Raw genomic sequence first — 14,326 nt, 5'->3', positions numbered from 1 at the left:
ATTCAGTTTAGATTAAATGAACCAGATGTTGGACTTGTTGAACAGCTGCGAATTAAAATGGTCCCTGCTCCCAGTTATACTTCTGGTTTTGGAGGACAAATCTCTGAACCATAATGGCAGAGAAATGGCCAATTGCAATGGGCCAGTTAATCTTACCCCAGATGGGAGTTGAGAGTTGTGACAAAAGGAAATAGGGCTGTATTTTCTTATTCTGAAAGGACTGAGGTGGGTACTTGATAGAGGCCTTATCAAATACTCAGGCAATGTAAACATAGACAACTTTCATTGATAGACAAGAGGGCATGATCTCAAGGTAAGCACTTGATACAGAAAATATGAAGATTAGAAGAAATAAACTTTTTAGCAGTAAAGTTATTGGAAGTCGGATTGCTCTGCATTGGGTGATTGTTGCTAAATCGATTACAGCATTGATGAAAGAATGATAGAATCGTGGAATGGCTACAGCAGAGAAGGAGGCTTTTTGACCCATCATGCCTTTGTTGGCCCTCTGAAGGAACAATTCACCTTCTGCCACTCCCCTGCCTTTGTCCCTGGCCTGGCAAATTTCCCTTTTTCTATAATGATCGAATTCCGTTTTGAAAGCCTCGATTGAACCTACCTCTCAGGCTGCACATTCCGGATCCTAACCACTTGCTGCGTGAAAATGTTTTATCCAACAACTTTAGTGGTTAAAAAGTTTCTTTCTTCTAATCTCCATATTTTGTGTATCAAGCGCTTACCTTGAGATCATTCCCTCTTGTCTGTCAATGGAAGTTGTCAATATTTACATTCCTGTGATTTTGTCGCTTTAAGGCCTCTGTCAAATACCTACCTCAATTCTTTCAGAATAAGAAAATACAGCCCTATTGCTTCACCCCTTTGTCACAACTCCCAACTCCCATCTGGGGTAAGATTAACTAGCCCATTGTAATTGGCCATTTTTCTCATTCTTGATCCTTCTACCAATAGGAACAGTTTCTCCCTATCTACTCTGTCAAGACCCCTTATGATTTTGAATACTTCTATCAAATCTCCTCTCAACCTTCTCTTCTCCAAGAAGAACAGTCTCAACTTGTCCAATCTATCTATGTAACTGAAGTTCCTCATCCCTGGAACCAATCTTGTTAATTTTTTTTGCATCCTCGCTGATGCCTTCATATCCTTCCTAAAGTGTTTGTCCAACTGGACGCAATACTCCAGTTGAGGTCAAACCAGGGTTTTTTGCATGCCGTTAACCAGTCATTTGGGTCTGTAATTCATCAACTGTATTTTCTATCCTAATAAATGCTTGTGTCATCAGTACATTGCAAATATTATGGTTTACTCTGCATGTACTATGACTCAATTGGTAACAATCTTTACTCCCAGTAAGAAAGCTATGGGTTTATAATGCATTCCAGAGACCTGCACATGTAATCCAAGCTGAAATTCCACTGCACACACTGTCAGGGGTGATGCCTTTCAGTTGAGATTTTTAAGCAAGGCCTGCTTGTCCCCTATGGTGGATGTAAGAGATCCCATGGCACTAATCTGAGGAAGAACAAAGGAGTTTTACGTGGAATCCTGGCCAATAATTATGCCTAAAGCAGGTTATCTGGTCACTAGCACATTGCTGTTTGTGGGACCATGCTGTGCACAAATTGGTTGCTGTATTTCCTGCATTACAACAGGCCAGGTAGGCGCAATATAAATACAAGTCTTTCTTCCCATCGGAATATGCCTCTCTAAAACAACTTCTCTCAAAAAAAAATCAATGACATTAAAAAAAACATAATAGATATGTAAAGCTAAAAGCTTTAGGATTCCACTAAATATTGCGTTTACCCAAGAGTAGGCCTAATGTCACGAGGGCATTAATCAGCCATGTACCTTGGATAGACAAACTTCATATTCAACAGCTCCAGATATGCCTCCTCTATTTATCAGGGATTGCTGTCATTCGCAAATGCTGAAATATTAAAGCTTCTAGATAGGGAATGAAGAATGTGTTGTGGCACATTTTTTATATGGCACGCCTTCAAGAAGGATATCGCAGCTTTAACTGTTTGTAAGGAGGATCATCATTATTTAAACTGGAAAGCGTAGGGGTAGTTCTGTGATGACGTGCTGTTAGTGCTTTCCATGGAGAGCGCCTCACTGAGGTAAGCATAATCGCCAGATTTGTGAAGGCATGAATTCGGTGCTCCAACGATTTTCACTGCTTCTGAAGCTTGTACCTGAACACTTGCATGGACCTTCTTAAAGCTCGTCACCATAGTCAATCCACTGCAAATAAATCCTGTGAACATTTCCAGATTTTGTTTTATTGCCTTTTGCTCTCCTTTGGTAATGCCCGCCTGTTTAAAACCAGCGCTCCTTTGCTTCTCTACTCTGGCTTGAGAGCTTAGCTTTGTCAAGATAAGAGTGACAGGTTGTGAATTTTCATCTTTTTTCTGACTTTTCATACAGCAGTTTCTGCATTTTTAAATTTCTTAAATTCGTTTATGGGATGTGGGTGTTGCTGGCTGGGCCAGCATCTATTGCCCATCCTTAGTTGCCCAGCTCACCACCACCTTCTCAAGGGCAATTAAGGATGGGCAATAAATGCTGGCCCAGCCAGCGATGCCCACATCCCATGAATGAATAAGCAAAAACAATCTTCGAAGTGTGTGTTTTTGCTACGATTTTACACTGCGTTATTACATGATAAAGCTCCTTTATCAGCGACATCCTAATCACAATACTGTCAGTTCTTTAGAGGTCGCTGCTTGGGAATGCCATTAGACCTTCTAATGGGAGCTGCTGCATTTTGAAGGAGGGAGAGGAGTTCGGGAAAAGGGATGTAAAGCCGATTGCGCTTCAGGTACCTGATGCTAGAACCCACAGGACAGCTGCTTTCATACATAGGCTTAGCCTGTGCCTGAAATCTTCACGAGGGATGCTCCCACCCATCACTCCTGTGCTCCCAGTGTGCCAACGTTTCGCTTTTAAAATTCTCAACCTTGCTTTCAAATCCCGTTGCAAACAGAAATGTTTCCAACAAGCCACAGCCCCTTAAAAGCTGCTCTTCTCCTCTTTCACCACTCATATTCAGCCATGGCATTACTTACATTGATGTAAAACATGCAGGGTGGTCGTAACGTTTACCTGACTTAGGTGATCCAGGTGAGATGAGATCCCCAACCTCCTTTCACAATCATTTCTACACCCGCAGCTATGGGACTGTTTGTCAGAGGAGCACTCTCCTATGTTTTATTTTCACTTAACAGGAACCTTATCAACAACTTTTCTTTACCTTACCAAAACATTCTTTAATAAAATTATGCACGTCCTGATAAAGTTGGTTTGACTAATACTTTAATGTGTCAATGGAGATAACTAGCAGGTCAATTTTTACAAGAATAGCCTAGAATTCCTTCTTACATGCTTGATAGATATCACCAACAAGGGTAAAAGTGTATTGCTTCAATCTCTTGTCTTGGTGGATATGCAGCATTTTATGCACAACTATAATGAAGTCACTGATGGCACGATTTATTAGGATGATTTATATTTCTCCAACTGTGTGGGAAGTTTACGGAAAGTCACTGGTGTAGATACAGCAATTGTTTTGGAAAGCTAAAAATAACTGACAGGTCCAATAATCAAATGCTTTGATCCAAATGTGTTTTCTTTTTCCACAAAGGCCCCTGTGTTTGGGTTCAATTGTTTTCCACTATTGTATATAACACATTTGGCATGGGGAAAGCATTTTATTGTGGGAATGTGTGCCCTCTGGCTGGAGAACCATCCCATAATGGAATTGCTGTATTCCATAAACAGTACACAATTGCCCATTGAATGGTAAAAAGAATGCCAATTGAGAGGGTAAAGAAACAGACCAAGGAGATGTAGACTGGAGAGAGGAGGTCTTGTGTTGTGGTGGGTAGCGTCCCTACCTCTGGGCCAGAAGCTCTAGGTTAAAATTCCACTTCAGGCCTTGATGGCCATAGAAGGTGCATTCATAATGTGGTCAAATGGATTGATTATCAGCCTGTAACTCCTTCCAACTCACCTGATAGCAGGTGGTAAGAGTGGGAGAGTTTTCTGGTCAGCCATGTTGCAGAAGGCAATGGCAAACCACTGCAGCACTTTGCCAAGTGTAATCATGGACCAATCCAATGGAAGTCCATGGTCACCAATGCTCCCTTAGGGCCTGGTACCTGAAGAAGAGACTGGAGTACAAGGAGGGAGATGCAGAGAGAGGGGGTGGAATAACCAGGCTGACAAACGGGGAAAAAGGAGATAGCGCAATTTAGAGTTGGATATGAGAAGGAAATGTAAAGATTTTGAAATGGAGAAAGGACTCAGAGACAGAGAGTAAGGAAACAGAGGCATAAAGAAAAAATTGAGTGGGGAGAGAGGCAAAAAGAGGATAAAGGGACACAGAGAGATTGTCAGAAGTTTCAGCTTGTGTGCACCTGTGTTAGCCCTAATAGTATGGATAAATGTTGATTAGTTGGTGCAACCTACCGAAGTGCCAACAGCATGGCATCACAATAATGAGGCAAGCAGGTGTCATCTTTAGTGCCAAATGTGGGTCACATAATTGTCAGAGATCTGGGAGTGACTCCCCCAAGCGGCTTGGTTCCAGATGTTGCCAGAAGACTAGAGGGGATGCATCACCTCATTAATCCATCTTCATTTTAAAATTACCATCCTTTATCTCAAATCCCTCCATAGAACCTCGCAACCCCCACCCCCCACCCCCATCTCTGTAATCTCCTCCAGCTACACAACCCTCTGAGATATCTACATTACTCTACTGCCTTTTGAGCACGATCAATTTTAAACTCTCCTCCCTTGACAGATGTGGCTTCAGTTATCCAAGCCACAAGCTCTGGAATTCCTTCCTTAAACCTCTCCACTTCTCTGTCTACTTCCCCTTTAAGACATTCATTAAGTTTTTGGCCAAACTTTTGATCATCTGACCTAGTATTTCCTTTATAAAACATTGGTTTGGCCTCAGCTGCTGTATTGTGCCCAATTCTGGGCACAGCACATTAGGAAAGATTGAGGAGGGTACGGAAAAGATTTGCAAGAATGGTACAAGGAAGAAGGACGTTAGTTATGTGGGTAGACTGGAGAAGTTGGGGTTGTTCTCTTTAGAGAAGTAAAGGTTGAGAGAAGATTTCATAGAGGTGTTCAAAATCATGAGGGATCTAGACAGAGTAGATAGAGAAACTGTTCCCATTGGGAGAGCAGTCAAGAACCAGAGGACACTGATGTAAGGTGATTGGCAAAAGAACCAAAGGCAACTTGAGAAGACTTTTTTTATGCAATGAGTGGTTGGGATCTTTCCGCACTGCCTGAAAGGGTTATGGAGGTCGATTCAATTGTGGCTTTCACAAGGGAATTGGTTAAGTACCTGGAGACAAAACATCAGCAAGGCTACGGGGAGAGAGCGGGGAGAGGGATTAGCTAAATTTCTCCTGCAGGGAGCCAGCCTGAACTTGATGGGCCAAATGGCCTCCTTCTGTGCTATAATCATTCAATGATTCCTTATCTGACTCAGTGTCCAGTTTTTCTTTGTAACCCCCCCTCTATGAATATATACCGGTTGTCATTGTTATAAAGGGTAAGGACACAAGGGCACTTAACAGCTTTCCAGATTCAGCACCGGGTTCAACAATTTTACATCACAACCTCCATTTTATTTTGTTTTTTTTTCTGCTGGTTCATTTTTTTTCTGCTTATCCCTTTACTTTGTGCTCAGACAGCTGCTGGTCTGCCATTCACACCTCCTTTAGTCATGCCTTCTGTTTCTTTACTTGTTCCATTACTGCTCCCTTTGGTTCTGTGCCAGGCAACCTTGTGTCACTGTGGGCAGGGTTTTCAGGCCCATCGGGCGGGCGCGGTGGGCCGGCCTGGACAAAGGCCCCGGCGCCCGCGATCGGCCCCACAACCGCGATTTCACGTTGGCCGATTAATGTCCAGTCAGCGTGAAAGGCGCTCTGAGAAGCTCAGCGCTGCCGGGGTGGAGGCGGGAGTTAGGGCGACCGCCAAAGGTGCACTGAAGGCCTCTGGGATCTGAAGCATTTTAAACCAGTGGATAAAGTTTTTAGAATCCCGGGCAAACTGTCCACACAGCGAGGCTTCTCCCCAAATCCAAAGACCGCCTGGCCGATTCACGCGTCCGCCAATCGTAACAGTTGGACGGGCAGCGGGAAATACAGGTTAATTAATTGATTAATAGCCCTGAGAGGCCTCTTAATTGTTGGCGGGCGCTGCCGACTCTTGCACCTGCCCGCTGACCGAAATACCACGTGAGTACGCGACGATGTCAGGACCCTCGCCCGACATCATCGTGCGCTATTTCTGGTGTGTCAGGCCTGCACCCACAGGCTGAGCAGAAAATTCTGCCTTTATCTCTCCTGCCCTCCCACTCTATCGCTCATCTACCCTTTTGACTTCTTCCCACCTTCCCACCCCCCCCACCCCCACCCGACCACCCTTTCAAAACCTATTACCTTCCTAACTTTTCTCAGTTCTGGTGAAAGATCTCGCACCTGAAACTTTAACCCTGTTTTTCTCTCTCTCTGCTGATGCTGCCACACCTGCTGAGTGTTTTTAATTCAGATTTCCAGCAACTGCAGTGTTTTGCTTTTGTTTTAGTGAAGGTGTGAGTGATCGCTTGGAGAAAGTGTTTTAACAATGGGCCGTATTTTGTGGCATGGTCAACGTAAGTACATTTTCGCATCTGATATCCAACTCTGTCTTCAACCCTTACATGGGGTGACACGGTGATATGATGGTGCCGTGCATTAGTCTGTGCACGCATCAGGATTTCAGCCATACCGTCAAGAATGTGATATACTGTATCATAGGTAATTATCGGGAGCATCGCAGCCATGATCACACACTTGAGAGAACGGGTAAGAACTCAGAGGCAGCCTGAATGTCCCCTCAATCATTCAAGAAGGGCAATATGGCCTAGGATGACCTTGAATCATGGGGGATGGGGAAATGTTGAGGTGCCTTTAACCTGGCTGAAATGGGGGGGTAGCACGCCAGGATCTGGTGGGGAAGGCCTTAACTGCCCTCTTGCCATAGCTGGGGCTGTTGCTGTTGCCCTGTGTGTCCTCGGTGGTACAGAGCTGACGAGCAGTCCTGTGGCGCTGACTTTAGGGCCACTGTTCACCAGCCCAATGCTAATAAGTTCTCACCACCCAGAAACTGCTCGGCGCTCCTATGCTGGAGAGTCACCATTGGTGGCCGCACCTTCAGTAGCCATGACCTAAGTTCTGAAATTCCCTCCCTACCGCTCTCTATCTCTCTACCTCACTTTCCTTCTTTAAGAGACCCCTTGGAGCCCATCTCTTTGGCCAAGCATTTGGTCACCTGACTTAATATCTCCTAAAGTGACTCGGTGTCATACTTTGTTTTATAATGCTACTGTGAAGCAGCTGGAGGTGTTTTATTTCTTTAAGGATGCTATATAAATATAAGTTGTTGTTGTGCCTGGCAACCCAATGCTAATGAGGCTGTGCTATCCAGTAACTGCCCATTTGCTGACTAAGTGGCAGCCTGCAGTGACTGTCCAGCTCTGCCAGCCAAGTACCCAAAATCGCATGTAGCGAAAACCTTTTGCTGCACAGAGGGAGGCCATTTAGCCCATCGGTCCTGTGCTGGCTTTCTGAAAGAGTTGCCCAGAAGGGGAAAAAAAACAGTAAAAACTGGGAAATAAGAGTACTGTCCCGAGCTGGTCTTGTATACCTTAAAATCGAACATCAGTAAAAACTGGGAAATAAGAATACTGTCCCGAGCTGGTCTTGTATACCTTAAAATGGAACAGCAGTAAAAACTGGGAAATAAGAATACTGTCCCGAGCTGGTCTTGTATATCTTAAAATGGAACATCAGTAAAAACTGGGAAATAAGAATACTGTCCTGAGCTGTTTTTTTTCTTTTGGGTGCTATTTTCCCAGCTCCTTCCTTCCCAACAACTTTTTAAACAATCGACCTTTTTCATTTGCTTCCTTCTCAAAGCTATCCCGGATTCTGCTTCCACTGTTGTTTCATATCCCAACAAATACCTGTGCACCAAGACAAACCACCTAACTTCTCTCTTTGTTCTTTTGGTGATGATCTTATGTCCTTTCATTAGTGACTCAATGACCAGTGGGTGAATGCTTCCACAAAGTGGGCAGGGTATGAAAAAAATAACATTTAAAACAAAAACTGATCAATAAAGCGTCAACTTCATACAAGGAACAAAGCGGAACAGCAGCAAATACCTTGAACAACACAACAACCTTGAACTCCTATAGCATAGGGACATTCAGATTAAAATGTGCACTAACCTTGGCCAACAAGTGCTCTGGAAATCTAATTCAAATAGCAATATTTGCCTCCAGAAAACCATATGAATAACGAATGCGCTGCCTGAGGGTTTTGTAAGCTGATTCGATAGTAACTTTCAAAAGCTTAAAAGCAAAATTATTCAGGGCTATTGAGAAAGAACAGGGAAGTGGGATTAATTGAATAACTCTTTCAAAGAGCTAGCACAGGCAGGCTGGCCAAGTGGCCTTCTTCTGATCTTAAGGTTCTATATCCAGTTAGAACAGGAAAATAACTGTGTAAACATTCAGTCAATAAAAAAACACAAAACAAAATTAGAGTAGGGAAATGTGACTTTGATATATTCCACAGCCATAAAGAGTAAAATATTAATAAGTGACTCACTTTGCTGAATGAAACTTTGCCAAGTTTATCCTGATATTTAATCAGCATTGTTCTCCAGTTGGTAACCAGTAGTAAGATGGAACATTTTATCATCCTTCTCAAAAGAACTAGTTAGTGGGTGTAGTTTAATTAGAGGAACCTTTTGTTAATCAACACAGCAACAAGTGAACATTTTCTCCCAGTTTTCTAACAAATAGGTCTGACTGTGTATAGAATTTATAGTAAACAGCTGATATTCTTAAGAGTGTTGTGGGGGGAGGGTGGTGTGTGTTGGGGGGGGGCGGGGGGGCGGGCAGTGGGGGAGGGGGCAGTCACAAGGGTCTGTGCCCTCAGTCTGGTGTGTTTTAATGGTTCATACCGTGAGTTTTTTGCTTCTCCCAAGCCATGAATTGCCTCCCCCCCCCACCATCTCCTCCCCCGATCTCACAGACTCCCCTGGACAAAGTGAGAAGGTAACCTTTGCTGAGTCAGAGAACAAAACAGCCTAGACCGTTAAACCATGTTTCGACAAAATCACTACTCGATTTAATGAATACAATGTTCACACCCTATATTTCTGAAAAATAAAGTCAAATGCAGCCCACAAACTCTGCAACAGGCAGAGGTTCAATCTGAGCCCTTAGTGAGCAGAGCCAACGTTGGGGGTCAATATTCTTAGCAACTGTGAAGATGCAAAAAGAGCAGAATGAAGAATGAGAAAAAAGAGGAGTAGACAATTGAGGCAAAGGAAAGAATAGCGATTAGCAGGAGGGACCTACCTGGTCTATAGTTTATGATGGGGAGGTAATGTTCCCATGAACTTCCAGGTTCCACCAATCCCTGCTTCAATGGGCTGCTGTCTGAGCTGAAAGCAGTTCCACCTCTACTGGAGCTAGATATCTGCCTGCACTCTATTTTATAAACACATGCATTAAGGTAGCAGCAAGCCAGAGGTGACGTAACACCAGAATACCTAATTACCTGAAGCACCGTTGCAGAGGTAAATATTAGTCTGAGAGCTTTGAACCTGTTAAGATTATCTGCAGCAGAAACATTAGAGAACTGTCGAAGAGGTGGAACGTTTAATAGCAGGAGACTACTATCAGTCTAACACTATCTTTATAAATTGCACAATCTTTGCACATGTTGAATTACTACCAACTTTTAAAAAACTAAGCTATGATTTGAAAGCATGTGGGCTCTCAAAGCCATATTCTCCCCCAGTTATCGTTTGGACCCAAGACAGACAGAAAACAGGTTTGGGGGCATTCTTGTTTTTATCTTTCCACATCCCTCCACTAAGAAGCAAGTTGCCTGGGCAATGCCACAGCTAGAATTGTAGCCAGGGAACTCTCTGTCTGCGCATTTATCCTGTTTTAATCAGTCTGGTTGAAGAAGTTGCGCTGTGCAATATTAGCACGTGCTTGTGTGAACATTGTCTGCTATTTCAACAAAGATATAAAACCAAAGCGAAAATCCTTCATTGAAGCCAGTGGACTAATTTCTTATGAACACAGTAATGCATTACCAATATCACAGTGCTCAGTGAGGTTTGGCTAAAAGATGAGCTGAAAATAGGAGCAAATGAACTCTCCATAAGCAACAGAACTAGGTGAATCCAAGGAGAGGGGTGAAATATAAGCACCCCTCTCCTTGGATTCACCTAGTTCTGTTGAAGGGTCATGAGGACTCGAAACGTCAACTCTTTTCTTCTCCGCCGATGCTGCCAGACCTGCTGAGTTTTTCCAGGTAATTCTGGTTTTGTTTTGGATTTCCAGCATCCGCAGTTTTTTGTTTTTATCTCCATAAGCAACTCCCACCTTTAGTAAATCTGTTTTAAAATCAGTAAACTGCATGACTGTTGGGAAAGGACCCCAGGAAATATACTAGCTATAGCAATAAGATAATATCAGTTATTCCAGTAGGAGGAATGACAACTTTAGTCTGAGCACAAAATGGCCAAACAGTTTTGACAAGATGCCTGTTTCTTATTGGAGTGCAATTAACATCATTATTTTTGGGGATTCCCAGCAACTTGTGAGAAATGTCATTCTGAAACAGGGTACAATTCCATTCTCCCCTAACTTTATGGACCCGCTCATGACAGGAATTCTTAAACTCTCCGAGCCTGGGTCTGCAGCATGGACACAATGGGCTGAATGGCCTCCTGCGTTGCGACCATTCTATGGGGAGGATTTTCCCCCTCGTCGGGCAGGCATGGTGGAAGGGCCTGGGACCAGCTGTGCGGCGGTCCCACCGCCTGCGATCGGGCCCTGACCGCGATTTCACTCTGGCCGGCCAATTAACGGCCAGTCAGTGTGAATCGCCCGCTGAAGTGCTCAGCGCTGCTGGGGTGGTGGGTGCGGGGGAAGGTGAGCACGGAAATCAGCGCTTACGCCCGGGCGTGCTCAGTGAAAGGCCCTGAAGGCACAGAGCTGCCTCAGGGAGCGGAGAAAGATTCCGCTCCCCACACACACACCTTAAACCAGCTTATATTTCAACTCTTTCTTGGACTGGAACTCAAGTTCTGTCGAAGGGTCATGAGGCCTCGAAACGTCAACTCTTTTCTTCTCCGCCGACGCTGCCAGACCTGCTGAGTTTTTCCAGGTAATTCCACTTAGAAAACATTGTTTCCCTTCCAGCCTTGTTTTCACATCTCCACTCTAATGACATACGTTTACTCTAAGTGTTGAAGAAAACAACCAATATTTAAAAGATTACAGGTTGCCCGATCTCTGTTTGTTGCCATCTCACTTCAAAGTGAAATGTTCTGCTGATGGGTTTCGTTGGGAGACAGAGTTGTGGAACTTTTAGTTGGTTGTAAATATAGCAACAAGGAGACTTAACTCCACCTCCCCCACTAACAGGAGAAATAAATCAGTCAAATTTATGAATTGAGCTAACTCATAATAAATCAAAAATGAGTGGCATCAAACATCCCCATGACTCCAACAGCTTAAACATCATAGTGTTCTAGACGATATGTGCACTTTTTCAGTTGTGCTTTACTCTGTTCTTAATCAAGTATCTAGAAAGCTCCTTACTGAAGGTTCTAATCAATGTTGGTCCAGAGTTTGCAGTTGTCATGACCACAAACCGTTAGCTTTTGCTGTTACTACAATGTGAAACCGATAGTAACTCCTGGTGTCTGCACATGGGAAGTTAAACAAGGAAATGTGGAAGTAGCTGTCAGTGATTTTCCTACTCCTCCACTGGGTGAGCTATTGAAATCCTCAAGGATGAAAATAAATTAGAGATCACTGAATTGATGTGAACTTCCAATTTTTATGCTGTAAGATCATTGTTGAAAGCCTCTGATAAAGTTATGCCTTGCTGAATGAGGTGTACCTGGGTTTTCATTGGGACACTAAGTCATAGGGGCTGAATTATCCCCCTATCAGGGGGGTTGTGAGGGGGTCGGGCGCGAGCAGTTGCAAACCCAATCGGCGCCCCTGATCGGGGTCATGCCGCCATTTTATGTGGGCGGGGCCAATTAAGGCCCTCCCAGGGTGATGCTTGCCCGGAAGCGCTGAGTGCTCCCTGTGTGGGCGGGGAGGGGGAATCCCTGAATCGTTCCCTGTGCTTTTTCAAGCATACACGTGAAAGAGCGCAGAGACCTCCCTGCTTCAGGGAGATTGGTTTGACATGTGTAAATTTAAATAAAGGAAAATAAAAAATTTTAAAACATGTCCTGTCATGTGACACTGTCACAGGAGCTGGGACACGTGAAAGAATGAGTTTTAAAATTTTTATTGACTTTTGAAATAGTTTATGAAACTTCATCCGCCCCACCTCTCGTGGATGAGGTTTCATAAAAAATGTGAAGGCCGCCTGGGTTCTTCTCCTGCTGCCAACCTTAAGGTTGGACAGGCAACTCAGCTAATTGAATTAGTCACTACGTAAGTGGCCTTAGTAGGCCTTTGACAGTTTGGCGGGGAAGCAGCCATGTTGGCTGCCCGACATCACCACGTGTCATTTTATGTGTCGGCAAGCAGGCCCCCTCCCCACTCACCAACTGGAGAATTCTGCCCATAATTACTCTCGAACAACCTCTCTGGCCCTGAAAATTAGTTTTATATTTGCGGAATTCAAATGTCTCCATTCCATGAGAAAAAATTCATAGCTTTTTTAAAAGAATAAAAAATACTTCTTTCAAAAAAGTTATTTATGGTATTTCAGCTTCAACCTTAATCCCTCGTGCTTGTCACAATCTTTATTTTTCTTTCAGTGAAGTTATAAAAAGCAAATGATGAAACTTGCTTGTAGCTTGCGGTTTTGCTGTCTGTGAAAAAATTTTCAAAATGCTCAGCCTACATCACCGAGACATCACTTTTCCTGGGTGCCAGAGATCCCCCATGGTTGGTGCTGGTATGAATATAACATTGGAAAAGGTGAAAGGTGAAATGCACACCAAAGAACTCATTAGATCTTTCCAGCAGCTTTCCTCGAGGTTCACAGAGCGTGCAGTCATGTCATTGCTGACTGAAAAATCCAAGTCACTTAGTGTTAATTACCCTTATTTCCCTTGCTCCTTTGGCTGTGCATGGTACTTGGTACTTGGACATGGCCTACTGGTTGAGGTGAAATTTGTCTATTGATCCAGAAATTGATCCAACTTGGTATGCATTCTACCTGGGTGTTCTTTGTTACAGCCGGCTGGGGGAAGACTGACAGATCTAGTTGGACTTTTAATAAGCTGCAAGTCTCTTTCCAGATTAATAACATGACCAGACCATAGGCTGCTTCTGCATTCTTCCTGCTTTCTCAATCAGAGAGTATTAATGGTAGCTCAGTTGGTGAATTGGTCGCAAGGATTCTGTTTCCAAACACAGCCTTGTGTTTTGTGTTAAGAATGATGTGTTTCATATCACATTTGCCTTAAGATGGGCCAGACAGTGGTGGCGTTTAAGGTTTTGGAACCCAAGGCCTCCTTTAAGCTTAGGGAACCATAGGCACCTGAGATATTATTGTGGCCACTGGCCAGATTAGAGCAGCCCAGCTACACTACTGCCTGGATCATGGAACTGTTGGGGTGGAGTTCTGACAGACAGCATCTGAAGCAGATAAAGGAGCACGAGCTGAACAATCAGCTTCATTGTTCATTCTCACCAGGGGAGTCATGTGGGCAGGCTGGGTCAAGAGAATGCTTAGCAAGAAAAAAGAAAGATTTGCATTTCTATAGCACTTTTCACAACCACTGGACATCTCAAATCGCTTTACAGCTAATGAAGTATTTTTGAAGTGTAGCCGCTGTTTTAATGTAGGAAACTTGGCAGCCAATTTGCAATCAGCAAACTCCCACAAACAGCAATGTCATAACAGCCAGATAATCTGTTTTTTTTTTGTGTGTGATGTTGATTGAGGGATAAATATTGGTTAGGACACCAAGAATAACTCCCCAGCTCTTCTTCAAAATAACGCCATGGGATCTTTTACATCTGCCTTGTTTTAACCTCTCGGAGAAAAGATGGCACCTCCAGCAGTGCAAAGCTCCCTCAATCCTGCAATGCAGGGTCAGCCTTGATTTTTGTGCTCAGGCCCTAGATGGGGATTTGAACCAGAGCCTTGTAACACAGAGGTAGGTATACTACCAACTGGGTCATCACTGACACACTAGAGTGGGATATAATTATTTTCAAACAAGG

At 43.8% G+C, this 14,326-nt stretch overlaps 1 protein-coding gene across 3 annotated transcripts in view; it reads right to left on the bottom strand.

Annotated features, from left to right (window-relative positions):
• The window catches only part of LOC121281733 (solute carrier family 26 member 9-like), a 107,043-nt gene that overhangs the window by 83,474 nt on the left and 9,243 nt on the right, over positions 1-14,326 (bottom strand). The window contains exon 1 of one of the 3 annotated variants that reach the window (XM_041194645.1): positions 9,461-9,588. The exons of the other annotated variants lie outside the window; for them this stretch is intronic. The gene's annotated coding sequence lies outside the window, so the exon portion shown is untranslated. Of the gene's footprint in view, positions 1-9,460; positions 9,589-14,326 lie in introns of those variants that run through there. 3 annotated transcript variants of the gene reach the window in all.

Source organism: Carcharodon carcharias, chromosome 9 (genome assembly GCF_017639515.1).
Source record: "Carcharodon carcharias isolate sCarCar2 chromosome 9, sCarCar2.pri, whole genome shotgun sequence".
In the NCBI taxonomy this organism is placed as follows: Eukaryota; Metazoa; Chordata; class Chondrichthyes; order Lamniformes; family Lamnidae; genus Carcharodon; species Carcharodon carcharias.
The sequence above is the reverse complement of the archived record's forward strand: the minus strand, read 5'-3'. Positions and strand labels throughout refer to the sequence as shown.